The sequence below is a fragment of the Hordeum vulgare genome, chromosome 2H (genome assembly GCF_904849725.1).
Source record: "Hordeum vulgare subsp. vulgare chromosome 2H, MorexV3_pseudomolecules_assembly, whole genome shotgun sequence".
NCBI lineage: Eukaryota > Viridiplantae > Streptophyta > Magnoliopsida > Poales > Poaceae > Hordeum > Hordeum vulgare.
Genome location: NC_058519.1, coordinates 364,240,638 through 364,268,274, shown reverse-complemented (window position 1 = coordinate 364,268,274; position 27,637 = coordinate 364,240,638). Strand labels below are relative to the sequence as shown.

The 27,637-nt window shown below is 41.4% G+C and overlaps 1 pseudogene; it reads right to left on the bottom strand.

Moving 5' to 3' along the window:
• The window catches only part of LOC123427289, a 31,260-nt pseudogene extending 3,902 nt beyond the window's left edge, over nucleotides 1-27,358 (bottom strand).
• Between the last annotated feature and the right edge of the window lie 279 nt (nucleotides 27,359-27,637).

Below are 27,637 nucleotides of genomic sequence, written 5' to 3'. Positions count from 1 at the left end.
TTACCACGAGCAACAAGTGTGCGACTATATCACTTGGCTCATCTTGTTGTTTGTGTTCGGCCTTTAGGCACTTGTTTTATGCACTTGCACTATACCACACCCTTAGGCACTCCCCTCAGTGCCACTTGTCCCCTCTCTCACCTCTTCTCAACAACTAAAGACTAGCGAGACAGGATGCACCAAGGATCCACCTCGATAGACAACAAGCACTAAATACTATGAATTCAACGTACTCAACCCGATGTAGCCTCATAAAGTTATGCTTTTCCGTCAATATTGGAAACCCCTCCCTATACCAACCTATACCCAACAAATTTCCCCAGCACAAACCTCTCATCTCATATTTAATAAATGGGTTTTCCATAGCACCAGTTGAGCTCCGATAACCCCTGCTTAGCACAGGGTTTATTATGGAACATGTGATCACAATGAACAGGTATCGTTCATTCTTAAGTTAGGACCGAAACCTTGATGCCATAGGAAGGATTATTCCAAGGAGATATAATTTGTAGACCTTGATTTAAGGAGACTATAATAGGTGTCTTGAGGTTGTAGCTGACCCCTTCGGTGGGTTACAGGGGCTTTCATGGTGATAGGTGACTTGGTGGGACAAGTTAATAAAGTAGCATAACCTACATGTCCTTGGAGTAAGCTTGGATTTAGTGGTACAATTACGATCACGAGCTAAATTCTTGATCATATGATAACCAGATCGTCACAAGTAGTTTCATGAATTGATGATGTTACAATAGTGACTTGGAGTAACAAGTAGGATCCCGTTGGACACTAGTTTTGGATTTAATAGGTAATCTTAATAGAGTGTCGATGATGAATGAGGTCACATGGTTCAGTGTAAATTCGATTCAGTCTGATAATCTTGATCATTATACCATGTATCCCGGTAGATGACAAAGTAGGAGTAACTGGATGATGTGAGGATTGATTTAAAAATCTATCTAAGCTTGACCTTGGTGTTTAGTTGGTCATGACTTTGGAAGTTGGTGGATATAGCTTGATACAATCCCTGCGATGATTTGTGGACAATAGAAACTCTAAATGGCTATCTAGAACCACATTAGTGTTGGTTTTGTAGTGTTTTATTCAATCTTAGCAGCTTGTAAGCTTTCCTGAGGATTTTACATAGGGAATATATATAAAAGTTAGATATAGTATACTTATGAGATTTTGGTTCACACCCTCTTCCAAACGTCGTATATGGATAGCATAAGTGATGTTGGAGATGACTTATATAACATGGTACCTTTCATGATACTTCATGATATTGTTTGGAGGAATAGGTAGAACTATTGGCATCTAAGAATTGTTCTCAATGACAAAAGGGTAGACGTTATCTCACATCCTAAGTTCCTTGAAACCTCGAAGCTCCACCGAGCCACAATATGGTTGGATTATGACCATAGGTCTTGACTCTAAGTCATTAGACTATGGACAATACTCCACCACGAGCACCACCAATCATCTCCATGAGGAAGTGGGCATGAAGAGCTAGATTATGTTGGGCCACAAACCCCTGGTCGAGTGATCATCCGGAACAAATCGCCGCTCCTCTCACATATCTCATGAGTAGCGTTCTTATGTGGTGCTTGGAGAAATACATTGTTATCCTCGGGGATGACATGCTTATTTACCCGGAATGAGAAGGATACGCCGACAACCGTGTGATCACCTGGGATGATTTCAAGGAAGGGTTCCACACTGCTCACATCCATTCTGGGATCATGGCTATCAAGAAGCGGGAATTTCGAGTGCTGAAGCAAGGAAGTAGCTCTATCAAGGAGTACGTGTAGAAGTTCAACCTTCTATCAAGGAATGCACCTGAAGACATCAGAAGTGAGGAAGCCAAGATAGAACGCTTCATGGAAGGGCTCCAATAAGACCTGTAGTATCAACTTGTTGTCTGTGACTGCCAGACTTTCTTCGAGCTGGCGAACAAGGCTCTTATGCTTGAAGGCGAGCGTCGTGCCATGTAAGACAAACAAAAATGCAACACGAGCAACAAAAGGTGGTTCCAGCAACTCGAAAAATTGCCCCTGACAACCAGCCCCAGCAAAGCCAACTTATCAGCCTCAGCAAGTCAAGACCCATGCGCCTCGTCCAAGCTACCAGCCTCAGCACTATGCCAACCCTAGGCCAGCATACAACAATCCCAACAACACGAGTGCCAACAACAACAACTGATGCCAAGTCACCTGCATTGGTTGTGGTCAGCCTGGGCACTACTCGAGGTCGTGCCCCAACGAGAAGCCCGATGTGATGCACCCCAATGCGCCAAACCAATGCATCTTAATCTTATTTGGATAAAGCCCCAGAAGCTCCGGTTCCCTCTCTTCTCAAGATATATGGACGAGACCCAACCCAGTCTTTCTCACAAGAAGGTACGACGAGGCTAATAGACCAAACATCCAAAGACACGCCGAAAGCACGCATCAACGACGACCACGAGAAAGGGCTCATGGAAAAAGAAGAAAAAGACGAGACCACTACTGTAGCAGAAGATCTTGACGCAAAGCTTACGACGACATACTTCCACACTCTCGAGGATGAAGACCACTTGTGACCGTAGCTTGCCTGCTATAAGGGGGTCAAGGACTACCCCGTAGGCAGGGAGTTACACGATGACCTTGACCCTTCTATTCTAACGCAGGACATCTCGGTGTCGCTAACCAATGTGAGCACCCCTAGGACCAACACCCAGACACACTACCTTGCCATGTATTCCAACTTTGGAGTACACCTGCAAGCCAGACCCTTACAAGAACTTAGTTCACCATACCCTTTACCCATAGTCAAGCCTAGCTTATTACAAGAACCCCATTCACGTTCAGACGAAGAAGAACGAAGCTTTCAAAGCTGTATCATCAAGCACTTCAAGACCCACAGGAGTAACCACATCAAGGAAGGAGCAACATGGGAGCGTGAAGACTACCTTAGACCCAAAGTTCTTTATCTCTCCAACATGGGACGGGATTCTTGTAAGGGGGTAGTTCTATCACACCCTACGTTTTGTATTGTTTGCTAAGTTAACATAGCTCAAAAATTAGGGCCAATAAATTTTTTTGTGAGTGCTTGTGAGGCTTGATGTCATTGTTAATTGCTTGTTTGCTTGCTAGTGTTTAAATCACCAAATCTCCCTCCTACTCTCTAGACTGATCTCCTGGTCCCAAACCTTTGCCTAGTGACCAAACCATGTGCATAGGACATAAAACTACTTTTACCAAATATTATTTTAACCAAAAAACATTTATTTAATATAAGCTTTCAAAAACCCTTGAGTTGGGATTTGTACTACAAGTCCTCAAATTAGGGAAGTTCTTTTGCCCCAAATATTATTCTTGGATCCTATTATCAAAAAGACTTCCGAAAACCATAAAATTAGTATTTTAAATGTTATTATTCTATTTGAAATACCTTTTTCTGAGTCCAGAAATAGTCTTTTACAAAGAAAGATTATTTTTCTTGCTTTCAAAATATTTGATAAAATTAAGGGAAACTAAGTAGACATATATATTCCATATAAAAGAGTTTCAATACATGGTTGATGACCCACAAGTATAGGGTATCAATCGTAGTCCTTTCGATAAGTAAGAGTGTCGAACCCAATGAGGAGCAGAAGGATCTGACAAGTGGTTTTCAGCAAGGAAATATCTGCAAGCACTGAAATTTTCGGTAACAAGTGATTGTGTGGTGAGATGATTCGTACCAAGCAACAAGTAACAAAAGTAGCAACGGTGTAGCAAAGTGGCCCAATCCCTTTTGTAGCAAGGGACAAGCCTGGACAAAGTCTTATAGGAGGAAAAGCGCTCCCGAGGACACACGGGAATTTCTGTCATAATAGTTTCATCATGTTCATATGATTCGCGTTCGTTACTTTGATAGTTTGATATGTGGGTGGACCGGTGCTTGGGTACTGCCCTTACTTGGACAAGCATCCCACTTATAATTAACCCCTCTCGCAAGCATCCGCAACTATGAAAGAAGAATTAAGACAAAGTCTAACCATTGCATTAAACTAGTGGATCCAAATCAGCCCCTTACGAAGCAACGCATAAACTACGGTTTAAGCTTCTGTCACTGTAGCAACCCATCATCTACTTACTACTTCCCAATGCCTTCCTCTAGGCCCAAATAACGGTGAAGTGTTATGTAGTCGACGTTCACATAACACCACTAGAGGAAAAACAACATACAACATATCAAAATAATGAACGAATACCAAATTCACATGACTACTATTAGCATGACTTATCCCATGTCCTCAGGAACAAAAGTAACTACTCACATAGCATAATAATATTCATGACTAGAGAGGTAATGAGTAGCATCAAGGATCTGAACATAAACTGTTCCACCAAATAATCCAACTAGCATCAACTACAAAGAGTAATCAACACTACTAGCAACCTTACAAGTACCAATCGGAGTCGCGAGACGGAGATTGGTTACAAGTGATGAACTAGGGTTTGGAGATGAGATGGTGCTGATGAAGATGTTGATGGTGACGAGTCCCCTCCGATGAGAGGAGTGTTGGTGATGATGATGGCGATGATTTCCCCCTCCGGGAGGGAAGTTTCCCCGGCACGATCGTCGTGCCGGAGCTCTAGACTGGTTCTACTCAAGTTCCGCCTCGTGGCGGCGGCAAAACCACGAAAAAGCTCCTCCTTGATTTTTTTCTGGACGAAACCCTCCATATAGAAAAAGTGGGGGGCCAGTGGGCCAGTTGGCTGCCCACAAGCCCCCATGGCGCGGCCTGGGGGTGGTCGCGCCGTGCAGGCTTGTAGGCACCCCCTGGTGCCCCTCTGCCACTTCTTCGGCCCAGTATTTTTGATATATTGGGAAAAAAATCCCCGTTGATTTTCACGGCGTTTGGAGTTGCGCAGAATAGGTATCTCCACTTTGCTCCACTTTCAGGCCAGAATTCCAGTTGCCGGTATTCTCCGTCTTCATGTAAACCTTGCAAAATAAGAGAGAAAAGGCATAAGAATTGTACCGTGAAGTGAAATAACAGCCAAAGAAGCGATAAATATCAACATGAAAACATGATGCAAAATGGACGTATCAACTCCCCCAAGCTTAGACCTTGCTTGTCCTCAAGCGAAAGCCTAGCTCAGTAAATATGTCCACATGTTTAGGGAGAGAGGTGTCAACAAAAGAAGATACGAACATGCATGCATCATGATCAAGATCAGAACAACAATACCAACATATAATCTCTCATGCTAAAGTGATAATTCCTTCACAAACTAAAGCAGGGATCAAGAACCTTACCGAGAAGTAACAACCGATAGCCTTTAGTCATTGAAGCAATTGCAATTTATCACAACATCAGAAAGAGTCAAATAAGAGCTTGTAAAGAAAATCCACATACTCAATCATTCTTTCGTTCTATACAATTGCTACAACTCACGTGGTACTCATGAGATCAAAGTTTCAGGTGGACACAGAGAAAGATAGGGGCTTATAGTTTTGCCTCCCAACTGCTTACCTCAAGGGTAATGTCAACAATAATAATTCATGAATGCCTACCTCCAAGTTGATATATGAATATAGATGTTTCCCAAGCATACGACGTTAGCCAAGATAAAGGCGAAATAAGGAATTGTGGAAGATCACCATGACTCTTTCAAGGACAAAAAGTAAAGGTACAAGATAGGCCTTTCACAGAGGGAAGCAGAGGTTGTCATGCGCTTTTGAGGTTTGGATGCGTGTCCTCTTAGTGCGGAGGAACTTCACTTTATATTGCCTCTTGTGATAAAGAACTTTATTATGCAGTCTGTCGCTTTTATGTCTTCCTCATCATAGGTTCGCATAAAGCTTATTTTCCACACACTAATAGATCATACATATTAGAGAGCAATTTGTATTGCTTGCACTGATGAGAAATTACTTGAGGGATCTTATTCAATCCATAGGTAGGTATGGTGGACTCACATGGCAAAACTGGTTCGAAGGTTTGTGGATGCACAAGTAGTATCTCTACTTAGTGCGGGAGGTTTTGGCTAATATGAGGTGGAAGCAATCGTCACATGCTAAGGGATCTCTAATCATATAACATTGTTCAGAGCCAAGCAAACACAATTCATTATGTTGTCTTCCTTGTCCAACATCTACTTCTAGGCATGCAATAGTTTAGTGAGTGTTCACAATCATAGATGGTGTCAGAGATGATATATTTATATGTGAACCTCTCCTTCCTTATCACTTCCTATTAATTGCAACAATGACCAAGGTCTACGTTTGCCTACCCTCAACAAGTTTCAATCCTCATTCTTTTTATATGTGAAGCCATCACTTCCCATGAGATCATTACATGATTTTTCATGCTTTTGTTCTATTCTCACTCTTTTGATCATGGCAAGAGGCAAATCCCTTCAACTAAGACACTCTTTATTATATGGCTCACGAGAAAGAATACATCAGGGGTGACACAAAGCAGAACTCAAAACTAAAACACTAAGACTTTTAAACTACTAGAGAAAGAAAAAACTGAAAAGGAAAACTAAAAAGGAAAATTAAAACAAAGGTAAAAGCCAAAGATGTGATGATGATACGATACCGGGGCAACTCCCCCAAGCTTGGAAAAAGCCAAGGGGATTGCCCATACCAATGCTCAGTTGTCTTCCTTTGGTGGTGATGGTGGTGCAGTTGTTGAAGAGGTCTTGAGCTTGTTTAATTACCACTTGAGCATAAAATTCTGCTCCCTCAGATCACCATTTTCCTCTTCAAGCTTCAACACCCTTTGGCATAATTCCTGCTTACTCTCCTGCAAGAAACGAGAAGGGATAAACAAGGTCTTAGGCTTCTTCCTTGAGCCAGGGAGGCTCGACTTCTTGAACTCCACATGAGAGCGTCCAGGTTGAGGTAGAGGAGCCTCCTCTTCATCGGAACTTGTTTGTTCCTTCCCCTTGGGATCATGGTCTTCTTCCTCATCAGTGGTCCAGCCATATGGATCAAAGTCCCCATAGACCTTGGGGTTAGTAAGGAAATCAGCCACATAGCTCTCCCCCTCTGAATTCTGAGAAGACATCTTGACCTAGATCTGCGGCAGAAGACATAATCGAAACGAAAAACAGAGGAAATCTGCGTGATGCAGGGGTCAGACCAAACGGAAGTATATATAATGATTTTTTTTCTAGACCAGAAGGAGTACCCTGCACAAAAACGGAGTCCAGGAGGCACACGAGGTGGCCACAAGCCCTCACGGCGTGGCCAGGGGGTAGGCCCGCGCCGTGCAGGCTTGTCGGCTCCTCGCGCACTTTCCGGACTACTTCCAATTTTTGTATTTTTTCAAATTTTCCAAAACAGAGAAAATTTCCTACTGGAAAAGTTTTAGACTCTGTTTTCTTATCGAATCACATACCTCTTCATTTTCGGAGTCTGAAACAGGCTGATAAATGTCCCTTAGGTATTCTTCCGGAGTTATGGTATTGATGATATTGCTTTGAACATTAATGGGAGTACATTAGATATAATGCTTGATTCTCTGCCCATTTAGCACTCTCGGACAATTACCTTCCGTGTTGTTGATCTTGATAGCACCGGAACGATATACTTCCTCAACAACATAGGGACCTTCCCATTTAGAGAGAAGCTTGCCTGCAAAGAATCTTAAACGAGAGTTATATAGAAAGACATAATCACCTACATTGAACTCACGCTTTTGTATCCTCTTATCATGCCACCTCTTAACCTTCTCTTGGAACAGTTTGGCATTCTCATATGCCTCAGTTCTGCATTCATCAAGCGAGCTAATATCAAATAACCTCTTCTCACCGGCAAGTTTGAAATCAAAGTTGAGCTCTTTGATTGCCCAATAAGCTTTATGCTCTAGCTCAAGAGGTAAGTGACATGCTTTCCCATACACCATTTGTACGGAGACATGCCCATGGGATTATTATAGGCAGTTCTATAAGCCCACAGTGCATCATCGAGCTTCTTAGACCAATTCTTTCTAGACCTGTTAACAGTATTTTGCAAAATCAGTTTAATCTCTCTATTAGTTAGCTCTACTTGACCACTGGACTGAGGGTGATAGGGAGATGCAATTCTATGGTTGACATCGTACTTAGCAAGCGTTTTACGGAAAGCACCATGAATGAAATGTGAACCACCATCAGTCATTAGATATCTAGGGACTCCAAATCTAGGGAAGATAACTTCTTTCAGCATCTTGATAGAGGTGTTGTGATCAGCACTACTAGTGGGGATAGCTTCTACCCACTTAGTGACGTAATCAACAGGAACTAAGATGTGAGTATACCCATTGGATTTTGGAAAAGGTCCCATATAATCAAAGCCCCAGACATCAAATGGTTCAATGACAAGTGAATAGTTCATAGGCATTTCCTGACGTTTGCTAATATTACCTATTCTTAGACATTCGTCACAAGACAAGACAAACTTACGGGCATCCTTGAAGAGAGTGGGCCAATATAAACCTGATTGCAATACCTTGTGTGCAGTTCTATCTCCCGTAGGCCTCGGAATGACACTTCTGTAGGATATGTCCCTGTTCATGTTCGGGTACACAACATCTAATAACACCATCTACTCCTTCGTTATAAAGGTGAGGATCATTCCGGAAGTAATGTCTCAAGTCAAAGAAGAATTTCTTCTTTTAATGGTACGTGAAACTAGGTGGTATGTATTTGGCAACGATATAGTTTGCATAATCAACATACCATGGTGCACTACGTGAAGCATTGATGACATTGATACGTCTCTGTCGTATCTATAATTTTTGATTGTTTCATGCCAATATTCTACAACTTTCATATACTTTTGGCAACTTTTTATACTATTTTTGGGACTAACATATATATCCAGTGCCCAGTGCCAATTCCTATTTGTTGCATATTTTTTGTTTCGCAGAATATCCATACCAAAGGAAGTACAAACGTAATAAAAACTTACGGGAATTTTCTTGGGATAATTATGATTTTTGAGAAGAAGAATCAACGTGAGGCGATGCACGGAGTGCTCACAAGCCCTGTCGCCGTGGCCAGGGGTGGGCCCACGGCAGGCAGGCTTGTGACCACTCCTTAAGGCGGTTGAAGCCATTCTTTCGGTGCAACAAAGATAATATCCGGAAGAAAATCGTGTTAAACTTTCAACCCAATCGGAGTTACGGATCTCCGTGAATTCAAGAAACGGTGAAACGCAGAATCTGGGAGCGCAGAAACAAAAGGACATAGAGAGAGAGATCCAATATGGAGACCATGGACTAGAGGGGTAACCCTTCTCCCATCTAGGGAGGAGGTCAAGGAAGAAGAAGAAGGAGGGGGGCTCTCTCCCCCTCTCTCCCGGCGGCGCCGGAACGCCGCCCGGGACATCATCGTGTGACCGCGATCTACACCAACACCTCCGTCATCTTCACCAACATCTCCATCATCTTCCCCCATCTATATTCAGCGGTTTACTCTCCCGCAACCCGCTGTACCCTATACTTGAACATGGTGCTTTATGCTACATATTATTATCCAATGATGTGTTGCTATCCTATGATGTCTGAGTAGATTATCGTTGTCCTATCGGTGATTTTCTTATGGTTATGTTGCTGTCCTTTGGTGCCTATCATATGATCGCGCGCGTGGATCACACTGTAGGGTTAGTAATACGTTGATAGGACTATGTATTGGCAGTCTAGAGTGACAAAAGCTTCAAATCTAGCATAGAAATTCATGCATATGGGATTGAAGGGGGACCAATATATCTTATTGCTATGGTTGGGTTTTACCTTAATGAACGTTAGTAGTTGCGGACGCTTGCTAATAGTTCCAATCATAAGTGCATAGAATTCCAAGTAAGGGATGACATGCTAGCAGAGGCCTCTCCCACATGATACTTGCTATCGATCTACTAACGTAGCAAATTGCTTAGGGAAAATTCTGCGACTCCTACCACCACTTTTCCACACTCGTTAGACACTCGTAGTTGTTTCTTTATCTAACCAGCCCCTAGTTTTATTTACGTGTTCTTTACTTTTTTGCAAGCCTTTCCTATCACTCCTACAAAGTACTTCTAGTTTCATTCTTGTTCTAGGTAAAGCGAACGTAAAGTTTGCGTAGAGTTGTATCGGTGGTCGATAGAACTTGAGGGAATATTTGTCCTCCCTTTAGCTCCTCGTTGGGTTCGACACTCTTACTTATCGAGAAAGGCTACAATTGATCCCTTATACTTGTGGGTTATCAAGACATTTTTATGGCGCCGTTGCCGGGGAGCAATAGCGTGGGGTGAATATCCTCGTGTGTGCTTGTTTGCTTTATCACTAAGTAGATTTATTTGCTTTTCTAAGTTGTTCTCTATCTATAGTTATGGATATGGAACACGAAATACCAAAAAAATTAGGTGCACTTGCTACTCATGGAGATGGATAACCTCGTAAAACCCTCGAGGCTCGTTATGTGGAAAATATTATGCACTTCTTTAATAATCATGAGAAAGCCCCATTCAATTATATAATGGGATACATGTTGGATCAACGTGAATACTTTAGGGATTATCGCTTGACTCAAAAAGGGAAATTTTTATGGGATCAAATCCATTTGTTGAAATGGTATGCTTGGGAACAATGCAAGAGATATGGTGTTACTTGTTGCTCTAGGATGAAGGCTCCACACCTTCCCTTTTCTTGTGAATTTAATGATCATAGAACCCTGGCTTCTTATGCTAATGGTATATATGATTACTATGATGTGGATCAAATAGAAGAGTTTGTTCCTTTTATGGGTGCTTATGAAATTGAGGCTCTGTTTAAAAGGTGTGATGATAATGATGATGCTCCTTACCGATCTGACAATTTGGTTATGCTTTGTTATTGTTATACTAATGATGAATAAAATGCCCATATTGAACGATTTAAGGAGAAATCCTATGCTTCCCAAGAAGAGACTATTATTTTGCAGGAAACTATGGAAGAAGAAAATGCTGAAATTGTGAGCTCATTAGATGAAAAAGATGAAGAGGAGAGCGAAGAACAAAAGGAGGAAGAGCGGACTAGCTACCCGTGTGCACCTTCTAATGAGAGTAACTATTCTACTCATACATTATTTAATTTCCCTTCATTCTTACCAAAGGATGAATGCTATGATCCCTTGGATTCGTTTAAAATATCCCTTTTTGATGAACTTGATGCTTGCTATGCTTGTGGCCATGATGCCAATATGAATGATGCTTATGAAGATGAGATAGCTATAGTTCCTTATGTTACACATGATGATTTTGATGAATATAATATGCATGTGCTTGCTGCTCCAACTTGCAGTTATTATGAGAGAGGAACTACATCTCCACCTCTCTATGTTTCCAATACGATAAAATTGCAAGAAACTGCTTATGCTATGTATTGACCTTTACTTGGTGTGCATGAATTGTTCTTTTATGACATGCCAATTCATAGGAAGAGAGTTAGACTTCGTAATTGCTTGATATATGTCACCTTGTGCTCACTACTGAATTTCAAATCATTGCTAATTAAAATTGGCTTTGATATACCTTGGGATCCGGGTGGTTCCATTACTTGAGCACTTTATGCCTAGCTTAATGGCTTTAAAGAAAGCGCTGCCTGGGAGACAACCCTGAATTTTTAGAGAGTCATTTATTTCTTTTGAGTGCTTTTATTTAGTTTAAAACAAAAAAATATAGAGGGGTACTTAAAACTTTTTCAAAAAGAGAAGCGATTGAAAGGTGATGCATTGCGGAAGTGAGGGTCGACCTTGAACACTTGTGTTCATGCTCATGGAAACAATGTAGAATTTTTCATGGAAGTTTCTCACAAAAATAATTATCCCCTTGTACAATTCCTTTGTGTTTTTAAAAATAATGTGCCAAATAAAGCCTTTACGATTAGTTTGGGTGATAGTTGTTTGATCACGCTGAGAAAAGACAGAAACTTTCTGCTCACGAAATTAATTTTAGTTTTTATTCCGGAAGAGATTTTGAGTTGATTCTTTTTGCTTCTGATTTATATGCAAATTTTCCAGACGTTCGTAATTGTTCAGATTTTTTGAAATAACAGAAGTAAACGGAATATACAGATTGCTACAGACTGTTCTGTTTTGACAGATTCTGTTTTCTACGCATTGTTCTCTTATTTTGATGAATCTATGGGTAGTATTGGGGGGGTTTGAACCATGGTGAAGATGGATTACAGTAGATATAATCTTAATATGAATTTATAATGAGTTCACAATAGTACTTGAAGTGGTGATTTATTTTATTATACTAACGGATCTCACGAAGTTTTGTTGAGTTTTGCGTGATTGAAGTTTTCAAGTTTTGGGTGAGAGCACGATGGATGAAGGAATAAGGAGAGGAAAGAGCCTAAGCTTGGGGATGCCCGAGGCACCCCAAGGTAATATTCGAGGAAGACTCAAGCGTCTAAGCTTGGGGATGCCCCAGAAGGCATCCCCTCTTTCCTCTACAATCTATCGGTAATTTTACTCGGAGCTATATTTTAATTCGTCACATGATATGTGCAAATGCTTGGAGCGTCTTTTGTGTTTATTTTTCCTTTTTATTTTACGCACCATGCTGGTATGAGATAGTCCTTGGTTGGCTTTATAGAATGCTTCTCGTGCTTCACTTATATCTTTTGAAGTTTGGATTGCCTGTTTCCGTACACATAGAAAACCGCCATTTGTAGAATGCTCTTTGGCTTCACTTATATTTGTTAGAGCGGGGCATATCTTTTGTAGAAAGAATTAAACTCTCATACTTCACTTATACCTATTTAGAGAGTTAACAGGAGTTGGTCATTCATATGGTTAGTCATAAAATCCTACATAAAACTTGTAGATCACTGAATATGGTATGTTTGATTCCTTGCAACAGTTTTGCGACATGAATATGTGATATTAGAGTCATGCTAGTGAGTAATTGTGTATTTTTAGAAATACTTGTGTTAAGGTTTGTGATTCGTGTAACATGCACGTATGGTGAACCATTATGTGATGAAGTTGGAGCATGATTTATTTATTGATTGTCATCCTTTGTGTGGAGGTCGGGATCGCGCGATGGTTAACTCTTACCAACCTTTCCCCTAGGAGCATGCGTGTAGTACCTTGTTGCGATGACTAATATACTTCTGCAATAAATATGTGAGTTCTTTATGACTAATGTTGAGTCCATGGATTATACGCACTCTCACCCTTCGACCATTACTAGCCTTTCTAGTACCGCGCAACTTTCGCCGGTGCATTACACCCACCATATAGCCTCCCTCAAAATAGCCACCATACCTACCTATTATGGCATTTTCATAGCCATTCCAAGATATATTGCCATGCAACTACCACCGTTCCGTCTCATGACATGTGCCACCACTTCCATATTGCCATTGCATGATCATAAGATACCTAGCATGATGTTTCCATGGCTTGTCCATTTTTTGATGTCATTGCTATGCTAGATCATTGTCACGGTACACTACCGAAGGAATTTCATATAGAGTCATCATTGCTCTAAATATTGAGTTGTAAGTGTGATGATCATCATTAATAGAGCATTGTCCCATGTGAGGAAATAAAAGAGGCCAGCGAAGCCCATTTACAAAAAAGAGGCCAAAGATGCCCACCAAAATAAATAAAAATAAAAAAATAAAATAAAGACGCCAAAGAGCCCACAAAAAAAATGAGAGAAAAGAGAGAATGGACAATTGCTACTATCCTCTTTCCACACTTGTGCTTCAAATAGCACTATGATCTTCATGACAGAGAGTGTCCTATGTTGTCACTTCCATATACTAGTGGGGAATTTTCATTATATAACTTGGCTTGTATATTCCAATGATGGGCTTCCTCAAAATTGCCCTAGGTCTTCGTGAGCAAGCAAGTTGGGTGCACACCCACTAGTTTCTTTTGTGAGCTTTCATACACTTATAAGCTCTAGTGCATCTGTTGCATCACAATCCCTACTCACTCACATTGATATCTATTGATGGGCATCACCATAGCCCGTTGATACGCCTAGTTGACGTGAGACTATCTCATCCTTTTTTGTCTTCTCCACGACCACCATATTCTAATCCACCTATAGTGTATTGCGTGAAAGTTGAAAAGGTTTGAGAACGATTGCTTGGCTGAAACCGGGGTTGTGCATGATTTAAAGTATGAAACAATTGCTTGGCTAAAACCGGGGTTGTGCATGATTTAAATACGTTGTGTGGGGATGTTGGAGCATAGTCAGACTATATGATTTTGCAGGGATAACTTTCTTTGGCCATGATATTTTGAGAAGCCATGATTGCTTTGTTAGTATGCTTGAAATATTATTGTCTTTATGTCAAGTGATAGACCATTGCTTCGAATCACTCATATTTTAGTATTCATGCCATGATTAGATTATATGATCAAGATTATGCTAGGTAGCATTCCACATCAAAAATTACCTTTTTTATCATTTACCTACTCGAGGACGAGGAGGAATTAAGCTTGGGGATGCTGATATGTATTCGTCGTATCTATAATTTTTGATTGTTTCATGCCAATATTCTACAACTTTCATATACTTTTGGCAACTTTTTATACTATTTTTGGGACTAACATATTGATCCAGTGCCAGTGCCAGTTCCTGTTTGTTGCATGTTTTTTGTTTCGCAGAATATCCATACCAAACGAATTCCAAACGTAATAAAAACTTACGGGGATTTTGTTTTTGGAATATTTATGATTTTTGGGAAGAAGAATCAACGCGAGGTGATGCACGGAGTGCCCACAAGCCTTGTCGTCGCGGCCAGGGGGTGGGTCCGCGGCAGGCAGGCTTGTGGCCGCCCCTTAAGGTGGTTGGAGCCCTTCTTTCGCCACAACAAAGATAATATCTGGGAGAAAATCGTGTAAACATTTCAGACCAATCGGAGTTACAGATCTCCGGGAATTTAAGAAACGGTGAAATGCAGAATCTGGGAGCGCAGAAACACAAGGACACAGAGAGAGAGATCCAATCTCGGAGGGGCTCTCGCCCCTCGGCCTCCATGGAGACCATGGACCAGAGGGGAAACCCTTCTCCCATCTAGGGAGGAGGTCAAGGAAGAAGAAGAAGGAGGGGGGCTCTCTCCCCCTCTCTCCCGGCGGCACCGGAACGCCGCCCGGGACATCATCGTGTGACGGCGATCTACACCAACACCTCCGTCATCTTCACCAACATCTCCATCATCTTCCCCCATCTATATTCAGCGGTTCACTCTCCCTCAACCCGCTGGACCCTCTACTTGAACATGGTGCTTTATGCTACATATTATTATCCAATGAGGTGTTGCTATCCTATGATGTCTGAGTAGATTATCGTTGTACTATCGGTGATTGATGAAATGCTATGATTGGTTTAATTTGCTTTTGGTTATGTTGCTGTCCTTTGGTGCCCATCATATGATCGCGCACGTGGATCACACCATAGGGTTAGTTATATGTTGATAAGACTATGTATTAGCAGGCTAGAGTGACAGAAGCTTCAAATCTAGCATAGAAATTGATGCATATGGGATTGAAGGGGGACCAATATATCTTATTGCTATGGTTGGGTTTTACCTTAATGAACGTTAGTAGTTGCGGACGCTTGCTAATAGTTCCAATCATAAGTGCATATAATTCCAAGTAAGGGATGACATGCTAGCAGAGGCCTCTCCCACATGATACTTGCTATCGATCTAGTAACGTAGTCAATTCCTTAGGGACAATTCCGAAACTCCTACCACCTCTTTTCCACACTCGTTAGACACTCGTAGTTGTTTCTTTATCGAACCATCCCCTAGTTTTATTTACGTGTTCTTTACTTTCTTCCAAGCCTTTCCTATCACTCCTACAAAGTACTTCTAGTTTCATTCATGTTCTAGGTAAAGCGAACGTAAAGTGTGCGTAGAGTTGTATCGGTGGTCGATAGAACTTGAGGGAATATTTGTCCTACCTTTAGCTCCTCGTTGGGTTCGACAATCTTACTTATCGAGAAAGGCTACAATTGATCCCCTATACTTGTCGGTTATCAACATTCAATTGCTCATCGGGAAAGCTATCATCAATAGGTTGTGGGTCATCAAGAACGTTCTCCAACCTAGACAAGTTATCTGCGACTGGGTTGTCAGCACCCTTTCTGTCGACAACGTGCAAATCAAATTCTTGTAGCAAGAGAACCCATCTGATAAGTCTAGGTTTAGCGTCCTTCTTCTCCATGAGGTACTTAATAGCAACGTGATTAGTGTGAATAGTTACTTTGGAATCAACTATGTAAGACCTGAACTTTTCACATGCGAACAGGACTGCTAAAAACTCCTTTTCCGTTGTGGCATAATTTCTTTGGGCACTGTCTAGAGTTTTACTAGCGTAGTGAATAACATTCAACTTCTTATCGACTCTTTGCCCTAGAACAACACCAACAGCATAACCACTAGCGTCATATATGATCTCAAAAGGTAAGTTCCAATCAGGTGGTTGAACAATAGGTGCAGTTAACAAAGCCCTCTTAAGTATTTCGAAGGCTTCCTCACAATCATCGTCAAAGACAAAAGGAATATCCTTTTGTACGCGATTGGTAAGAGGCCTAGAAATCTTAGAGAAGTCTTTGATGAACCTTCTATAGAAACCAGCATGACCAAGGAAGCTTCTTATACCCTTGATATCTATGGGATATGGCATTTTCTCGATTGCATCAACCTAAGCCTTATCGAATTCAATACCTCTTTTAGAGATTTTATGTCCTAAGACGATGCCTTCATTAACCATAAAGTGACACTTCTCCCAATTCAAGACAAGATTGGTGTCTTTACATCTCTGTAAGACTCGATCAAGGTTGCTGAGGCAATCATCAAAGGAAGACCCGTAAACAGAAAAGTCATCCATGAAAACCTCGACAATCTTTTCACAAAAGTCAGAGAATATAGCCGTCATACATCTTTGAAAGGTGGCAGGTGCATTACACAAGACAAAAGGCATACGTCTATAAGCAAAGGTACCGAAAGGGCGGGTGAAAGTGGTCTTCTCCTTATCAGATTGTGCAACTGGTATTTGGGAGTAACCAGAATAACCGTCTAGAAAGCAGAAGTGTGTGTGTTTGGACAGTCTTTCTAGCATTTGGTCGATAAAAGGCAAAGGGTAATGATCCTTCCTAGTGGCTTTATTCAGTTTCCTAAAATCGATCATCATCCTATAGCCAGTGATAAGCCTCGGTGGGATCAGTTCATCCTTATAATTGGGGACAACGGTAATGCCTCCCTTCTTAGGGACGCAATGCACCGGACTCACCCAATCGCTATGAGCAATACGATAGATGATGCCTGCTTCCAGGAGCTTTAGTATTTCTTTTCTTACTACCTCATTCATCTTAGGATTTAATCTCCTTTGATGATCAACAACTGGTTTGAATTCAGGATCAGTTTTAATCTTGTGCTGGCATAGGGTAGGACTAATGCCCTTAAGATCATCAAGAGTATATCCAATAGCAGCACGGTGCTTCCTTGGAGTTTTTAGTAAGTTCTTTTCTTCATGCTCTGAGAGGCTAGCACTAATTATAACAGGATATATCTCTTTTTCATCAAGATAGGCATACTTAAGAGTATCAGGCAACTGTTTAAGCTCGAAAACAAGATCACCCTTAGGTGGGGGTGGATCCCCAAGCAGTTCAACACGCAGATTATTCTTAAGGATAGGATATTGTTCTAAGACGACTCTATCTATCTCATCCCTTTCATCCACATATCATTTTCATGCTCAAGAAAGTATTTCTCTAAGGGATCAGTAGGAGGCACGGCAATAGAGGCTAAGGCTATAGTTTCATCCCTACTAGGCAACTCCTTTTCATGAGGTTGTCTACCAAACTTAGAGAAATTGAACTCATGTGACACACCTTCAAAGCCAACAGTGACAGTTTGCTTCTCACAATCAATATGAGCATTGACAGTATTGAGGAAGGGTCTGCCAAATATGATGGGACAAAAGCTATCTTGTGCAGTAGCAAGAACGAGGAAATCAGCAGGATACTTGGTTTTACCACACAAGACTTCAACATCCCTAACAATTCCCACATGGCAGATAGTATCTCTATTGGCAAGCTGAATAGTGACATCAATGGGCTCTATCTCAACAGGTGCAATCTCATCTTTGATTTCATCGTATAAGGATTGAGGTATTGCACTAACACTGGCACCCACGTCACATAAGCCATGATAACAATGATCTCCTATCTTAACAGAAACCACAGGCATGCCAACAACAGGCCTATGTTTGTCTCTAGCGTCAGGTTTAACAATTCTAGCAGCATCTTCAAAGAAGTGAATATTATGTCCGTCAACATCGTCGGACAGAAGATCTTTGATAATAGCAATGCTAGGTTCAACTATAATTTGCTCAGGGGGTGTAGGTGTTCTAATGTAGCCTCTACGTATCACAGTTGAAGCTTTAGACTGATCCTTTATCCTAACAGGGAAAGGTGGTTTCCCAATGTAAGCACTGGGAACAACAGGATCATTATAGGCAATGACTTTCTCTTCAACTGGAGTGGGTTTAACTACATTGACTTCTAAAGGAGGATGATATTTAAACCACTTCTCTATGGGGAGATCAATATGAGCAGCAAAGGATTCACACTATGAAGCTACTATCTCAGAGTCAAGTCCATACTTAGCGCTAAAATCACTAAAGGTATTTGTCTCAGCAAAGGATTTAACGCTATCAAACGTGAAAGTCATACCTGACTCCTTAACTTCTTAAAGCTCCCAATCTTCAGAGTTGCGTTTAATTCTCTCCAATAAATTCCATTTGAAGTCAATATCTCTCTTCATAAAAGAACATGTACAAGAAGTGTCAAGCATGGTGCGATCATCATGAGAAAGTCGAGCATAGAAGTTCTGAATGACAATTTCTCTCGAGAGCTCATGATTGGGGCATGAATATAGCATTGATTTAAGCCTCCCCAAGCTTGAGCAATGCTTTCTCTGTCACGAGGCCAAAAATTATAAATATAATTCCGATCACGATGTTCTAAATGCATAGAATAAAACTTTTGATGAAATTCCAATTTCAACCAATTGTAGTCCCATGATCCCGTATCATCACATAGCCTATACCATGTCAACGCCTTATCCTTCAAAGATAAAGGAAATACCTTCTTCTTGACCTCATCCTCCGGCACACCTGCAAGCTTAAATAAACCACAAACCTCCTCTACCTAGATCAGATGCAAGTCTGGGTGTGATGTTCCATCTCTTGTAAAAAGGATTAGCCAGCAGTTTCTCAAGCATACCCGAAGGAAATTCAAAGCAAATATTTTCAGTAGGTGCAGCAGGTTGAGGAGCAACTATTTGTGCTTCTGGTCGAGGTGAAGATACCCCGAACAAGCCCCTCAAAGGATTGGTATCCATAGTGACAACTGACAATAAATTTCAGCACACTATATGAATGTTTCCTTACCAAGTTCCACTTACCAAAGGCGCTTCACTCCCCGACAACGACACCTGAAAAGAGTCTTGATGACCCACAAGTATAGGGGATCAATCATAGTACTTGCGATAAGTAAGAGTGTCGAACCCAACGAGGAGCAGAAGGATCTGACAAGTGGTTTTCAGCAAGGAAATATCTACAAGCACTGAAATTGCGGTAACAAGTGATTGTGTGGTGAGATGATTCGTAGCAAGCAACAAGTAACAAAAGTAGCAACGGTGCAGAAAAGTGGCCCAATCCCTTTTGTAGCAAGGCAGAAGCCTCGATAAAGTCTTATAGGAGGAAAAGCGCTCTCGAGGACACACGGGAATTTCTGTCATGCTAGTTTCATCATGTTCATATGATTCGTGTTCGTTACTTTGATAGTTTGATATGTGGGTGGACCGGCGCTTGGGTACTGCCTTACTTGGACAAGCGTCCCACTTATGATTAACCCCTCTCGCAAGAATCCGCAACTACGAAAGAAGAATTAAGACAAAGTCTAACCATAGCATTAAACTAGTGGATCCAAATCAGCCCCTTACGAAGCAACGCATAAACTAGGGTTTAAGCTTCTGTCACTCTAGCAACCCATCATCTACTTACTACTTCCCAATGCCTTCCTCTAAGCCCAATAATGGTGAAGTGTTATGTAGTCGACGTTCACATAACACCCCTAGAGGAAAAACAACATACAACATATCAAAATACCGAACGAATACCAAATTCACATGACTACTATTAGCATGACTTATCCCATGTCCTCAGGAACAAAAGTAACTACTCACAAAGCATAATAATATTCAATACCAGAGAGGTAATGAGTAGCATCAAGGATCTAAACATAAACTCTTCCACCAAATAATCCAACTAGCATCAACTACAAAGAGTAATCAACCCTACTAGCAACCTTACAAGTACCAATCGGAGTCGCGAGATGGAGACTGGTTACAAGTGATGAACTAGGGTTTGGAGATGAGATGGTGCTGATGAAGATGTTGATGGTGACGAGTCCCCTCCGATGATAGGAGTGTTGGTGATGACGATGGCGACGATTTGCCCCTAGGGGAGGGAAATTTCCCCGGCAGGATCGTCCTCCGGAGCTCTAGATTGGTTCTGCTCATGTTCCGCCTCGTGGCGGCGGCGAAACCACGAAAAAGCTCCTCCTTGATTTTTTTTCTGGACGAAACCCTGCATATAGCAAAAGAGGGGGGAAGTGGGACAATGGGCTGCCCACAAGCCCCCATGGCGCGGCCTGGGAGGGGTCACGCCGTGCAGGCTTGTGGGCACCCCCTGGTGCCCCTCTGGCACTTCTTCGGCCCAGTATTTTTGATAAATACGGAAAAAATCCCCGTTGATTTTCACGGCATTTGGAGGTTCACAGAATAGGCATCTCAACTTTACTCCACTTTCAGGCCAGAATTCCAGTTGCCAGTATTCTCCCTCTTCATGTAAACCTTGCAAAATAAGAGAGAAAAGGCATACGAATTGTACCGTGAAGTGAAATAACAGCCCAAGAAGCGATAAATATCAACATGAAAATATTATGCAAAATGAACGTAGCAATGGTCATGTTAAAAATATTGAACAAACCCCTTCAAATCCCTTCTTTCCCATTTAAAACTTTTAAATATTTCTATAGGAAATATTCTCAATAAACTCCAGTAAACTTATGTCATGTCACACATGATATATGTGATGATCTTGCCAAGTTTCATCTAAATCCAATTAGATTTGATTCGCCTAAATATTCCAAAACCCTATGTGTCTAGAACCAAATTTGAGCAACTCTATATTTCCATGTGTCTCCAATTGTGCTCAAATTTTGTGGACATGTTCATATACTCTAATAATGCATCCACACAAAGTGGTCCATCAAGGAGAATAGAGGAACTTGCCCAAAACCCTTCAAAACCCCTTCTACTAATTTCTAGAATTGGGAAATTTTACATTGTGAAGTTTCCTCAATTCATCTCAAACTTTTTGGGCATGCTCCAATACTTAAAAAATGTTACCACACCAAGTGGAGCATTAGTGGGAATTAATTTGCATAGGTTTATCTTCAAAAATCCATTTCTAAGGTTTTTAAAGTCTACATTGGAAACTTTCTCCCACAAATACCAAATTTGGTGTCCAACCTTATTTATCACCTCCATTTGATCCTGTTAATTTTCAAAACCAATGGAGCACGAGAGGTAGCCCAAACAATGATCAAATTTTTAGTAACTAAGTCCTTAGTCACATTGCTTGCAAGGCTTGTTGTGATGTTCTATTATCGAGTGGGCCCCGAGATACCTCTCTGTCACACGGAGTGACAAATCCTAGCCTTGAGCCATACCTGTAGAGCACCTTTATAGTCACCCACTTATGTTGCGACATTTGATACACACAAGGTATTCCTCTAGTGTCTAGGAGTTGCATGATCTCATGGTCATAGACAGATACATTGACATGCAAAAAACAGTAGCAATAAAATTACACGATCATATGCTACATTCAAAGTTTGGGTCTTTTCCATCAGATCATTCTCCTAATGATGTGATCCCGTTATCAATTGACATCTCATGTCCATTGCCAGGAAACCTAGACCATCTTTGATCGACGAGCTAGTCCTTCAGAGGCTCACTAGGGACAGTGTGTTGTCTATGTATCCACACATGTATTTATGTTACTAATCAATACAATTCTAGCATCGATAATAAACAATTATCATGAACAAGGAAATATAATAATAACCAATTTATTATTTCCTCTAGGGCATATTTCCAACAACTGCTAGTGGGGCCGGCGACCCTAGTAGTTAGTCCCTAGTCCGGTCGGCCGGGCCCGCTGGTCAGGATAAGTGGAGACGACCTTTGGTTGTAGTCGTCTTCGTGTGAGGAAGACACACCCAACAATACGCTTTCTACGTGGCCCTTGACTAGTGCGATAGAGTTGTTGGGTTGGCCCACTTCCTCTCCAGTGCCCTGGGCGCCTTATAGCCCACTAGCTATACATATTTTCCATTTTCTATTTCTATATAAACTTGTATAATCCATAATCAATACATATATCTCAAAAAATGTTGATTCAAATGTCTAGGAGTTCCTAAAACCAATGCCTATCCAAATATGCGCTCTGCATATTTTTCTAGAAGTAGTTTCTCTAGGGATCAAATACTAGTTTGAATTTGATCTATTCAAACCCCTCTTTGCAAAAATCCTAGAGCCTCCAAATCAACTCCAAATGGAATGATTCCAATTCCAAGAGACTCTCCAAATCATGCCCTATTTTTCCGTCCTTAGTCAACATTTTTCTCTGCATTATTTCTGTTGCACCAAATGAATAGCCCCTCTTTACCATTTATTCCATATTTGGAAATCCATAGAATATTCATGCCAACTCCAAATACAGTGAAACCACTTGGTAAATGTTCGTAAAACCATCCCCAAATTGATAGGCACATTCACTCATTTTTTATAAAAATGTTTTCTGTAGACTTCTTATAGGAGTACCAATTCCTCTATTTCCACTGGTTAAAAATCTCTCGTGACCCAAATCCCTTAGAAAAACTTTAGGTAATTTTTCTTATGACCACAGATGTCCAAGAAAAATAGAACTACTATCTATGGAGCACTTTTGTTTACCGCTTGTCGTGTGTCTTATCATGGTTGGTTTCAGCGATAGTTGACAAAGTAAATGGAGTGCTTGGAGTTGGACAAGAAGCGTGAGAAGACCTTCAAGAATTTGCTGAACCTCGCAAGTAGCCCTTTGACCATGTCTAAGAAACCATTTTATTGCATGCTATATAGCACTATATTCTGTTGCATTTGATTCATTTTGAGTCGGTGGCTACCTTCGTGGGTTGCCTCCGAGAAACTCCACGTTGATACTTGTACTTGAGAATGACCCTACCAACTATGAGGGTTGTGCGGGTGGGAAGTAGTTAGGTTGCTAGTAGCTACTACGCAAATGTTATGGGACTATGCATGGTGACAATGGAAGAAATGATTTCAAAGGCTTTTCGAAAACCCCGTCGGGTACCACTAATGTCCGTGGGAGAAGGTGTTGAGATAGGTGTACCAAAAAAAGTTTTCTATATCTGGTTTAAAAAACGGGATAAGATTTAAGATTTGCCGACCATACCAACCTTACATGCGCGACCACGATATCCCAATATGGGAACGAGGATTTGTTGATTACCTTGGGCGATGCTAGCTGAGAGCCTGCATTACTAGTCGCGGGAGTGGTGTGGTCACTCTTGTGACGGGGTCGTGCCTGGTAGGGTGACCATGAGATGTTTTTACATACACCTGGCACACCGTTGGTCCCTTCATGGATGGTACAATCTAGAGCTAGGCTCGTATGATGTACATCATGAGGGCTCGGTACCTATCGAGTGGACTCTTTGTTTAGTGTCGCCGGGGGAAAGGCATTGTTCGGGTGCTTACCTCTAGTATGTGATATACCGCGAGTCATGGGTGACACATAAGCTTCTCGAGTCTCGTGGTACAATGGTTAACCTCTGTAGAGTGTAAAACTATTCGAATAGTCGTGTCCACGGTCAAGGACAGTTGGGTAATCCTTCTTAAACTACGCCCAATTGTTTTTGCATAAACCAAGTATATGTGTGAGAGAAAAATGGATGTGTGTGTAAGATGATACTCGAGCTTAGTCAGACGACTTGGCATGATAAATGAACATGGGACGTTCAACCCTTGCTTACTATGATACTCGAGTTAAGTCAGATGACTTGACATAGCAAAAGAATGTGGGACGTTCAACCCCTGCTCATGATGATATTTATAACTTGTTCGTGTGGATATCTGCAACACGTCGATGCATGATTTTACAATATTGATCATGTCATTGCACTCAAAATTAGGTTTCTGCCAATTACCTACTTAGTTCTATATCATGCTTTGTTATTGCCTTGTTCCAAACATGGGTTGCTTGCGAGTACATTCAAAGTAATCATGGGATTGCCACTGGTTATTTTATTGGCCAGGCATGAGAGAAACAGGATATGTTGAAGATTACCTTCACTAGTAGAAACGAGGGCTTTGGTCCACTTGATGAAATCCCATTAGTCCCGGTTCACTTACGAACCGGGACCCATGGGGGCATCGGTCCCGGTTCGAGAGGCCAGGGCGCCGACCGGGCCTCGCCGGCCACTAGTCCCGCTTCTTCTGGCCCCTTTGGTCGCGGTTCCAGACACGAACCGGGACGAATGTGCCTCGCTCGTGGCTCACAACAATTGGTCTCGGTTTTTGGCTGGAACCGGGACCAAATGTTGTCCTTCACTCCCGGTTCCGTCCACAAACCGGGACGAATTCTTGGCCTATATATACCACCCGACCGCGAGCAGAGCAGTGCACTCCTCTGTTTTTTTGGCCGGCCGTGGGAGACCTTTGTAGTGCTCTAGCTCACCTCCTATGCACATGAGGTGTTCGATGAAATGCCCAAGCCACACTTAAGCTTTCTCCTCTCGAAGCTCCTTGTCCAAGCTCCATTTTCCTCTAGTTTTGTGTAGCTTTAGCGGTTCGTTCGTGTCCCATCCCCGTCCTCACCGCCGTCGATCGCCCGCGCCCATCTCGGCATCTACACCACCGTGGTTAGTGTCTTCTTCTGATCTTCTTTCTAAAAGAAAAAAGTTCTTACTTGTATGATTTAGATAGATACTTGTGTAATTTTCTTACTTCTATTATTGTTTGTTATTATATAGTGCGATGGTTTTGGTATCCGCCTCCGTCGACCCTCGTCCTGTCTATGATTCGGATGTGGTATATATTATCTTTTATAACAATTTGTTTTATTTAGTGTTTATGACAATTATATCGTCCAACGTGACATAGATTTTTATCTCGGAGTATGTGAACCGGAAATTCGAAACAACATACAAATTCAAGAAAAGAGTAACTTGAAAGAAAAATTACAAAGAGTTGAAGAGAAGAAGATGATATTGGAGTTGGATGTTGCCGATGTGCATGACGATCACAAGATCAAGATGAATGCAATGTGCTTGAAGATTAGAAACATTAGAAAATATGCAATTCATACTGAGGCTTGGTATCATTATGTCGTTGGATCAATTTGTACCTTAGTTGCGGTTATGATTGCATTTGTTGTTGCACTTAAATTTAGTAGTTTCAATGTATGTTCTAATTAGATGCTCTAGAGAGCTATATGTTGTTCAATAATGAGAACTATGTAAGAACGTTATGCATTTATTTTGGTCACTATTGTACTTTGGCTTTAATGTGATGATGAATTTATTTTAATTTGGTCACTTATCTATTCATGATATGTTGTAATGGTTTTTAATACACGCACCCATGTGGAAAAAATCAAATAAGTTCGAAAAAATGAAATGCCTTTTGTAACATATGAGTTTTCGTATGAAACCCTCATACTTCGAAAGAGATTGTTTGATTTGTACACGAAGTGCATCCAGTTTTTGCGGCAACCCTCTCAACTTTTTAACACATGCTATATGGGTGAAATGATGATACCATGCGAAGTTTCAACTATTAAAAGTTCATTTGTAGTGCTTTTCAATTTCTGGGTCATTTAGCTCCAAAAAAATCAGTAAAACCATGAAAAATACCAAATGAAGTCAGAAAGTGTTGAAAATTGATGATGTGGCCTTGAATGGTTCATTTTGAACACATAAAAAGTTTGGAGTTCAAGTAAGTTCGAAAAAATGAAATGCCTTTTGTAACAGATGAGTTTTCGTATGACACCCTCATACTTCGAAACAGATTGTCCAATTTGTACACGAAGTGTATCTAGTTTTTGCGGCAACCCTCTCAACTTTTTAACACATGCTATGTGGGCGAAATGATGAAACCATGCCAACTTTCAACCTATTAAGAGTTCGTTTGTATTGCTTTTCAATTTATGGGTTATTTAGCTCCAAAAAATCAATAAAAGCATGAAAAATACCAAATGAAGTCAGAAAGTGTTGAAAATTGATGATGTGGCCTTGAATGGTTCATGAAGACTCTGTTTTTAGTGTGGATCTACATGAAATGTTATGTTTCGTGTGCCGAATCATGTGAAGAATAGGTCTTGTTGGAATTTCTTGAATCATGTCGAATCTTCTGAAGAATATATCTTGTTAGCGTTTCTTGAATCATGTCGAATCATGTGAAGAATAGATCTTGTTGGAATTTCTTGAATCATGTCGAATCATGTGGAATCATGTCGAATCATGTGAAGAATAGATCTTATTCGAATTTCTTGAATCATGTCGAATCATGTGGAATCATGTGAAGAATAGATCTTGTTGGCGTTTCTTGAATCATGTCGAATCATGTGAAGAATAGATCTTGTTGTCATTTCTTGAATCATATCGAATCATGTGAAGAATAGATCTTGTTGGAATATCTTGAATCATGTTGAATCATGTCAAATCATGTAGAATCATGTGAAGAATAGATCTTGTTGGAATTTATTGAATCATGTGGAATCATGTGGAATCATGTTGAATCATGTCGAATCATGTGAAGAATAGATCTTGATGGAATTTCTTGAATCATATAGAATCATGCGGAGCTTGGTGAAGAACAACGTGTTCTTGCCTGTCTTGAACCTCTCCTCAAGCTTGGCCTTGGCGGACTTGGCGGCGGTGAGCTTCTTGTCCTTGGAGGTGAGGGAGTCGGGGGCGCCGGAGACCAGCTCCTTGAGGTTGACGTCAATGTAGCGGGTGGGCATGAGGTGGGTGAAGTTGACGAGCTTGAGGAAGACCTTGACGCGGGACTTCTTGGCTGTCTTCTTGGCCGAGTCCTTGCGGATCACCTTTTTGGGTATTTGGCCAGGACGGTGACCAAGCAGTGCCCATAGGGGCGGTCGCGGGTGCCCTCCTCGAAAAGGTGATCCGCAAGGATCACTGCCTTCTTCCCGGCATACCTGCCCTGCAGTAGGATCAATGCCTTGCCCGGCTTCAGGAACTTCACCATCTTCCTTCTCCTCTCCTTGCACTGCACCGCCGCCGATGGGTTTCTGGTTTGGGGAGGGGTTGGAGGATGTGGGCGGGGGAAAGCTCGCGACATGGTTGGGGAGGAGATTATATAGGATTGGCGGTGCTAGGGTTTCACCGAATCATGTGAAGAATAGATCTTGTTTTTCGTGGTTCTTCACCAAGCACCTTGGTCGTGGCAGGCACAGGCCATTCGTGTCGGTTTGTGGCACCAACCGGGACCAAAGACATCCTTTCATGTTAGTTGCTGGTAATAACC